General features: G+C 49.6%; 1 long non-coding RNA gene across 1 annotated transcript; it reads right to left on the reverse strand.

The window, feature by feature from the left end:
* Positions 1-788: 788 nt before the first annotated feature.
* Positions 789-7,897, reverse strand: LOC131833242 (uncharacterized). The gene is made up of 4 exons (XR_009354367.1): positions 7,730-7,897; positions 5,707-5,824; positions 3,103-3,287; positions 789-1,603 (listed from the first exon to the last, which is right to left on the reverse strand). It is a non-coding gene; the product is annotated as an uncharacterized LOC131833242 (long non-coding RNA).
* Between the last annotated feature and the right edge of the window lie 936 nt (positions 7,898-8,833).

Consider the following 8,833-nt stretch of genomic DNA (forward strand, 5'->3'; position numbering starts at 1 on the left):
TCTAAGAATTTTAATAACGTTTTCTCTCTCTAGCTTACTTTATTGTAAAAATCCAGCACATAATGCATGAGACAAACAAAATATTTGTTCATCGATTGTTTATGATATTGCTAAGACTTCCAGGTCATTAAGTTTTTGGGGAATCCCTAACCCCTGTGTTGTTCGAGGGCATTGTCTTCCGGCCGGACAACTGATTACAGGCCGTCAACTTCATCCAACAGTTATTTTCTGTGTGCCAAGCTGTGTTCTGCCCACCAGAAGGACAGCAGTGCGTGAATCAGCCGTCAATCCTCGCCCTCCTGGGACTAGCACTGCGCTTAGCTTTGCCCACTTTCTTCCTTATTTCCCTTCTTGTTCGTTAGTGTTTTTCATCCCATTTTGGTTCTTTTCCGTGCCCTCTTCTTTGGTTTGCTAAGTAACGTGGGTGGTGAGAGGGAGTAATTAAAGGTTACGAAGGACATAGGTGGCATTGTAATAACACCGTGTGTGGGACAACTGATTACACGGGTGCAGTTGGGATTATCCAATCTCCCTGCTGCTTTTGGTAAGGACAGGGTTCCAGCCTTTAATACAGCTTCCATTCCTCCCCCACCCAGACTGCTCTGCTTCCTGACCCCCCTCTTTTCTCTGTCTGAATGACCTTAAATTACCTGATAGAGGAAAATGAAGTGACTGATTCTGGGATTTCATTGAAAACAAACAAAGAAACAAAACTTCAGCCTAAAAAATGGTGTCTTTAGTTATTATAGAATCATCACCACTTATTTTTTTTAAGATTTTATTTGTTTATTTGACAGACAGAGATCACAAGCAGGCAGAGAGACAGGCAGAGAGAGAGGAGAGAGGAGGAAGCAGGCTCCCTGCTGAGCAGAGAGCCTGATGCGGGGCTCCATCCCAGGACCCTGGGATCATGACCTGAGCTGAAGGCAGAGACTTTAACCCACTGAGCCACCCAGGTGCCCCAGAATCATCACCACTATTAAGGTGACCTCTAAATTTCTGAGAAAATCGTATTGGAAAACCCAGGCTAAACAGCACCCCCCACCCCCACTCCAAAATATTACTCCTTTATCGACTAGCTGAAGCCAGGACAGAGTAAAGTTTCAATGGTAAATGAATTCCGCCTGCTGGGCTCTTGCTCAGGTCAGATCACATAGAAAGACAAACATGTATCTACTTTCCTAGACATACTTATTCATTGTCAGCTGAGCCCACAGAAGCTTTGGAAGGTAGGTCCTCTTATCTCGCAACTATTTTCATAATGACCAATTAACGTGGAACACAAGAGGCAGCTTAATCACCAGGAAGGAGAAATGCCCATTCAAATTTGCTTCCCCAGCTTTTCACCCACCAGCTGGGAGACTTTGAACAAGCCAGCCCACCTGTCTCCCCAGTGCATCTTTCATCTGTAGACGGGAATAATAAGAATAATAACGTGCTTCCTTGAGATGCGATAACATCACCATGGGCTTTGAACTCTTCTCGCCTTGGCACCCAGGGTTCCAGTTGTGTCATTACAATCACAGGGGTGACACGTCTCAGCCCATGGGGCCGTGCGCTGGAATTTAACTTTGTTGAGTGTCTCTTCTTTCATACCCGTGGCCTGCACAAAGGCAACAGAGATTGGATTGAAAATTGTTCATTTGGTCTCACTGAGCTTTGCTTTTTTTCCTCTTTGCCCCACGATCGTCAGTCTCTGGTTCCTGAGTGAGTGCGATATTAGAGAGAGGCTAGGTGCACGGTTTCACCAAACTTGCAGTTTCATTGCACGCATGCGTGTGTGTTCACATGCGGACTGCACATGGTGAGCCTCCGTTCTGCTTGACCTTCAGGCCCGTCCTCTGTGGTGGAGATGCTTCCCTAATCTTACGTATATGAAATGTTTGCATTGTCTTTCCTTTTAATAAACTGTTGCCTGAAGCTGTATTGCCATAGGTAAATGTACAATTGAATACCATTGTCCTGGCCATGTCTCTACACATTACACATAATCCAACCCAAACCTTTGTTCATCAGTGACTTAATGTACTTTTTTCAGGTCTCTCCAACTACTATGCTTTTTTTTTTTTCCATTTAGTATGTACACTTTCCCCCTATAATTCCAGTATCCAGCACTGGTTTATGATACTTTCAGTCTCCTCTTCTGGTCAAACCCCAAGTCCTTCCTCCATCCATAAAGAGTGATTTCTTGCCCTAAGAGAAATGGATTGTTTGGGTGTGCAAGCTTGCCCTGAGTTTGACTCCAGGATGAAATCAGGCCAGGCCATGCATGCTCCCTCCACATCACTCACTAAGCTCTCTGTCTCTCTCTGCATGGGACTGGGACTCAGGAACAATTTAGAGTTTTCCATCCCTGGAGTGACACCGGTGGCAAGATCCCTGATGGGAGAGGTGTGCTATTCTCCTGTGAAGTCCCAGACCAACTGGGGAGTATGAAAGCCTGCTTGGAAAGGCTGAGGCTTCAGAATATAGAATGTTCACTGGCAGAACACTTCTAGAAAAGGCATGCATGGAAAGTTTAGATCTGTAAACAAACGCTTAGAGCTCTTTGTCACTCTGCATACCCAGAAAGTGTCCATGTTCCCACAATCAAGGTGTGCATACCGACTTTGCAAGCCCTCTTTGCTACATTCTAGCCACCCAGAGAGAGAGAAAGAGAGAGAGAGAGAGAAGTAAATCTCCCTAGGTCTCAAATGCAAATTCCTAAAAGGGATTTTATTGGCCCCAGTCTCCAGCCTGGAGGCTCAGAGCCTCCTGGGTGAACTCAGCGAGGAGCCCACTGAGATAACCATGAATTGCAGGGGAGGGGTGGGCTTTTCTGTAAAAGCATGCATTGGGGTGCCGTGGAATGGGTGATGGTGACCACACGGGGGTTTGTATTTGTAGCCGTGAGTAGACAGTACACCCTTACCATACAAGCCAGATTATGGGTCCCTTAGCTTATGCCTTTACCCATTACTAGAGTTTGAAGTCTAGCAAGACTTTTGGAAGGCCATACAGTGAGCCCTGTGCTCTGCTCTGAGCTTTTAGTGATGAAATTTTGAAAGATACAAAAGGAGCCAGAGAAGAAGGTGTTTCCTCTGCTCTGGGGTTGTCTCCCACCTGCTGCAAGAATTTCCAGGGTGTGCATTGGAGCAGGATAGATCAGTGAGAGGGGAAGGTTCGGGCAGCTTGCCCAGGCTTCAGCCCGGATGGACTTTGACCCACAAGTGGCGTGGCATCCGTCCCGGAGGCTAAGGACCTCTTTCCTCATGAGCTAGCCGGCAGGTGCATCTGGTGTGCGTGCTCTGCAGAGAAAATTCATTGCCGTTGACATTCTTGCTGGACGACTAGAAATTGGGCCCATTTGGAAACCTGGAGGGAAGGGGCAGGCTGGGTGGGATACAGGAGAAGCCACAGGACCAAGGAGTCTATGACTATATTACATTCTCATTAACCTGGAGGGAAGCCTTACACCTACTTCCAAGGGGAGCTTGGATTGCACAAAGGGAGCAGAAGAGCAGAGAGGGAAAAGCACGGGTCTGGAATCAAACAGCGAAAAACATCTGGGCCACAGACCTGTGAAAGGCAACCTGCGTTTCAATGCTGTTGGAGGAAATATGGCACAAGGGTGTTGAGCAGCGTAAGTGGGAAAGGCTCAGACTGGTTTCTCCTCTCAGACCAGCGGCTGTGAGCCTGTGAACAAGTTACTTCCCGTTTGGCCCTTGGCCTCCTCAGCCTTCTGATGAGACAATAAGATATCCTCGAGGCACTGCTTGGGGCCAGAGCTGGGCTGGGGCTGCCCTCCCCATGCCAGTCCTCACAAGCTCTTCCTACCATCCTGAGAAGCTGTTTTGGGGATGGGGGCTTGGGGCCATGGCTTCCAGAGTGCAGCGTTGAGAAAGTGGGCCCTTGACCCCATGGGGCTCTTGGACATAAAGTTGATTAGTTGACTCAGAAGCTAGGAGAACTGTAAAATAGGGTCATGTTAGAGTCAACAGTCATTTGTGACTTGTTCTGGGTTCTTGGAGGAGGACCTGTTATCCTTTGGGCAACAAAGTTCACAGAAGCCCCCCACGGTGGTGGGGCTTGGTTACATTCCTTCACAAAATGACTGCTTTTTCAAGCCAAGGTCATCTTTCTTTTTTCTTTTTAATTACACACATAATACACATTTACCATCTTAATCATTTTTAAGGGTATAGCTTAGTGGCATTAAGTACCTTCACTCAGTGCTGTGCAACCATCATCACCACCACCCATCTTTGGAGTCTTCTCAGGTTGCAAAATTAATCTCTGTCCCCACGAAACACTGCCTCCTCCTTCCCTGGCCCTTGCCCCTGGCAGCACCCCCAACGCAATCCACTTCCCGAATCTGAGAATTGGACTACATTAGGAACTCCTTATACGTTGGAGCCATCCAGAATTACTTTCATAACTGGCTTATTTCACTGAACAGGACGCCTGAAGAATCTTCCATGTTGTAGCACATGTCCTAATTCCCTTCCTTTTTAAGATGCGGTCGCCATCGTATCGACTCGGGGCATCTTGCTAAATGTGGCTCCGTCCTTTTCTTCCATATTGTTGCCCTTTCTTGGCCAATCACCCCTCTCCCTCTTTGTGTAATGGCTTCCTGAGTGGTTCTGTGGGGCGGGGTTGGGGGGGGCTCCTTGTTCTCATGCTGTCCGCACCTTCTGATCACCTTGCCATTCCTCCATCTGGCTTCCTCCCCCTCTCATGCCCGTGCCCTCCCTGCTCTGCTCTCCCTCCCTCCCTGCCTCATCCCTCTGATCCTCCTCATCCTCCCCTCTTCCAGGAAGCTCTCCTATCGGCCCCACCTGCCCTTCCGGAGCCTCCGTGAAGTCCCTCTGTTTATATTCAGCCCATGCTTGCGGTGCTGCTTTGGAGTTTCCGCTGGTCCTTTTCTTTCACTAAAAAGAACTTTGTCTTCACTTTTTGATCCTTGGTGCCTGGCACCCAGTAGGAACTCAAACATGTTTGAAGGATGACCACAGGCACGAGTAGATGAAAAGCTGCTTGGGGACTCACCAGAAGAAGGCTGACCTTCTGTGCCAACCAGGGGCCACCGTTAAGATCCATGGGCTTGCTGGCTGCGTTTTATGGACTGAGACTGGCCATAAGGAAGACGCTTCGGGGGAGAAAGACTAAAGTTTGGGGTGAATACTGAAGGGGCCTGAATCCATTAGATATGGTCTTAGGCAAAGACAATTCATAGAACAGCTGCCTTCGAAGGCCTCCTGCTCTCTGATTCAGTATACAAATATAAGTAAAGAGGTGTGAATAGATTTTTCTTTTTTTTTTTTTAAGATTTTACCTATTTATTTGACAGACAGAGATCACAAGTAGGCAGGCAGGCAGAGAAAGAGGAAGCGAAGCAGGCTCCCTGCTGAGCACAGAGCCCGATGCAGGGCTCCATCTCAGGACCCTGGGATCATGACCTGAGCCGAAGGCAGAGGCTTTAACCCACTGAGCCACCCAAGCACCCCAGGTGTGAATAGATTCTTAAGCTATTGACGGCTGGATTCAAACAAACCTCCAGACCATAGGTGTTCTGCTTGATGCATGTCCTCACGGACACCACCAGCCTTCCAGAAGGCCCTCAAGGTTCTCCCTCCCACCCCTGCCCCCAGATGTAACTGCTGCCCTGACCTCCAGCACCCGGGCTTAGTTTCATCATGTTGGGCCTTTGGAGAAACAGACTCTGACCGTAAGTGCCCTTCTGTGCCTCGCTTCCTTCTGCGAGCTTCGTTCATTCCGTTGCACGTTCACACACACCTCCCACGCGTTCTCAGCTCCTCCGGGGGCCGCGACAGCTCCGTGGTGCCTGTGGAGGGTGAACTGAGTCGCGTCTGTGTGAGTGTGTCCCCCCTCCCCCCCACAACCCCGTGTGGTTGCCTGTGTGAAGCTGCGGGGTGTGGACAGCTCACAGGAGGTGTGGTCCCCACTTTCAAGGCCATCTTTGTGTCTCTGCAGCCCTCAGCACAGGGCCCGGAGCACAGATGGCTTCAGTAAATGTTTGCTGAGTGCACCCGATGAATGGACAGTTTGTCACTGGATCTTTTCATTTATCCCTTGGCTTAGTCCCTGACTCCCCTTGAAATACGGCCGCATTCGTGGACTGCATCTTTGTTTATCAGGTCGTTGTGCTTGTTTTCTGACCAAGAAGAAGAAACAAGTGCAGAAATGGGCCCTTCAGGGCAGCCATATTCTCTGCAAAGGAGATCTCCTTTGTGCCAAGAATAGAACCATCTATGGACTGGGTGGACGTTTCGAGTCCATCAGGACTCAAAGGGCCGTGTGTGGGGGAATCAGAAGGGCCGGGTGACCGGGCAGGCAGACAGGCCGTGACTCACACAATGTCCCGGCACCAATGCAGGGGAAGGCTTTCCACGTTCTCGGAAAAAAAACCCACAGTGAGCTGAACAGCCAGCCCACCTGCCCCTCCCATCTGCAGTGCCTCCTCAGAAAGATCTCTGCTTCAGCATCACATGATCTGCTTCTGCAGGAGGGAGGGGGAACCAGGGTGCAGGAGGGGAGAGGGAGAGGGAGAGAGATGGAGAGAAACAGTCTTTTGTTCTGCCATCCTCCATGATTGCTTATCTCTGGCAACAGGCTCTGAAGTCAGGCCAAGGATTTTAATAAAGCATCCGAAGAGTCACCCAGCAGACAGCAGGGCCTTTCACTCCGCACTGATTTGGACGAGGGATATAAATTCTGTGTTCCCTGTGATAGCAGAGCTGTCTCTGTTTGCTGGTTTCCTGGTGAGTCTTATTGTGTCTTATTAACCCTACATGTGTCCCAGAGCCTGAAGTAACCTCCCCACACAGTCACACATATGGACGAGCACATATTTCCCCGCTCCCATAAGGGTACACGCTGTCCCTGAAAAGAACCCCTCCCTGTGCGTGAGCTTGCTCATCTAAAAAGCATCGAGTCACAAGATAATATCATCTGGAAGCCTACACTTAATTGAAATATTAAAAGGCTGGGTTGTTTGGGGGGAATTCCGGCATATTGGATAAGACAGCTAGAGCAAAAGGACAGAATACAAGTACCACTGGGGTCATGACGTGGCCCAAGGGTCACTGCATCTTCAGGGCTTGTCATGGATGAACAGCCCTTGGAGGCTGACCTGGGGAGGCGCCTTGTCTGGAAACCTATGCATTCCCTTCAGTCCGGGCTTCCCGGCCTGGCACTCCATACCGCACAGCCCCAACTTTCTTCCTCAGCTTCCTCAGATCCGGCTGGGGAGGGAGGATCTCCAGGTGGGTTCAGGATCCAAGACCCCACTCCACCCCAGGCCCCGTGTACCTCTGAGGATTTCCTCTATTCCTCAAGCATTCATTTCCTTGGGAATCATGATACCCACTTCCTTGGACTTTTGTGAGGGTCCTCTGAGACAGGAGAAGTCTTCAAATGTGTGCCATCATTTTTAACCCTTTGAGCTACTCCACTTCCCAGGACACGTGCTGCCCATGGCTCTGCCCAAAACTGTCTCCCCCTGAGCCCCAGCGCACCCTCTTTCTCTTCTCCCATCCTGGCTGGTATCCCCCATCCCCTCGTTCAGGTTCTGACGATCTGCCCAGCCTGACCCAGCCTTCCTGAAGCTCCTGACCCGTGAGTACTTGGTGCCTCCCTGGCCGGTCTGTGTCCAACCCACCACTGTTAATTACCGCCTCCTCTCTGCAACAATCTGTCTGTGCCCCAGAGATCAAGGTGAAATACATACTCATTGCTCAGAGCTCGGTGTACCGTCAAGACTGTGGAAAGAAGCAGAGGTCAGTGAGGTGAAGGTGAACTGCCACACCGGGGACCGCCCAGCTACTTCTTGTTGGAAGGGCCTTTCCTGCCTTGCTCTCCTAAAGCCTGTGTGTTTCCTTCCCCCAAAACAAGCGAGTATGCACGTAGGCTGCTCCCTTGGCCTTGCCTGATAAGGGAGGAACATTTTTATTCACCACTCATGGTTGATCTGGAGCCAGATCTGCACTTGCGCTGTGGGAGAGGAGGAGGATTGGGGCTTCTGTGGAGTCTGGTGGAGTGAAGAAAGGGGCGGCGCCCTCTGGGGCCCTCGATGGGGCTGCCCAGTCTAATGGCAGAGGCCGAGTTGACTTACCAGCTGTCCGCTGGGTAAGACAGAGCCATATGGAGGCTTAGTTGGTTATGGAAACTATACTGACATTTTTCAAAGAATTATAAAAATCTCTTCATGGTTGATTCTGCCTGTGACTTAACTGTGACACCATTCTACTTGTTTCTAATCCCTTTGGAGCTTTTTCCCCCCTCTGAAGCAAAGTGATAGGATTTATCTTATTTTCCTTTTGTGCCAGAGTCTGATGACATTAGAACTCGAGCCGGGGTTTTTCTTCTCTGTGCTAAGAAATGGCATGGGACAGCTGCTGCCAGCAAAAATATTTTGTCTGCCCTTGTGAGGAGTGTGTAGGGGGGAAGCAGGGGTGGAGGAAGCAGGGGTGGGGCTGGGTGGGGAGGGAAGAGGTGGATGTGCCTGAGAATACTGGTCTGGGGGAGATTCAAGAATGAATAGGGGAAAATTTTTAAAATATGCATCAAGAAAGTCTTAATATGCTTGAACTCTTCACCGGAAACAGACTGCTCCTGTTAGATAATTTTGGTATGAGAACCTAATCCTATTTTGAAAATGAGGTAAGAGGAAAACTGCTTTGGAAGAATCATTCTGACTATTATGTGGAGAATTGATGGTAAGGGGATGAGGTCAGGGTCAGGGAGACCATTTAGGTTAGCACAGGAGTCCAGAGCAGAGCCGAGGTGGAGTGGCCGGCTGCAGTCAGAGTCTGGACAGAGCCAGCAGGATTTG

The sequence above is a fragment of the Mustela lutreola genome, chromosome 6, assembly GCF_030435805.1.
Source record: "Mustela lutreola isolate mMusLut2 chromosome 6, mMusLut2.pri, whole genome shotgun sequence".
In the NCBI taxonomy this organism is placed as follows: domain Eukaryota; kingdom Metazoa; phylum Chordata; class Mammalia; order Carnivora; family Mustelidae; genus Mustela; species Mustela lutreola.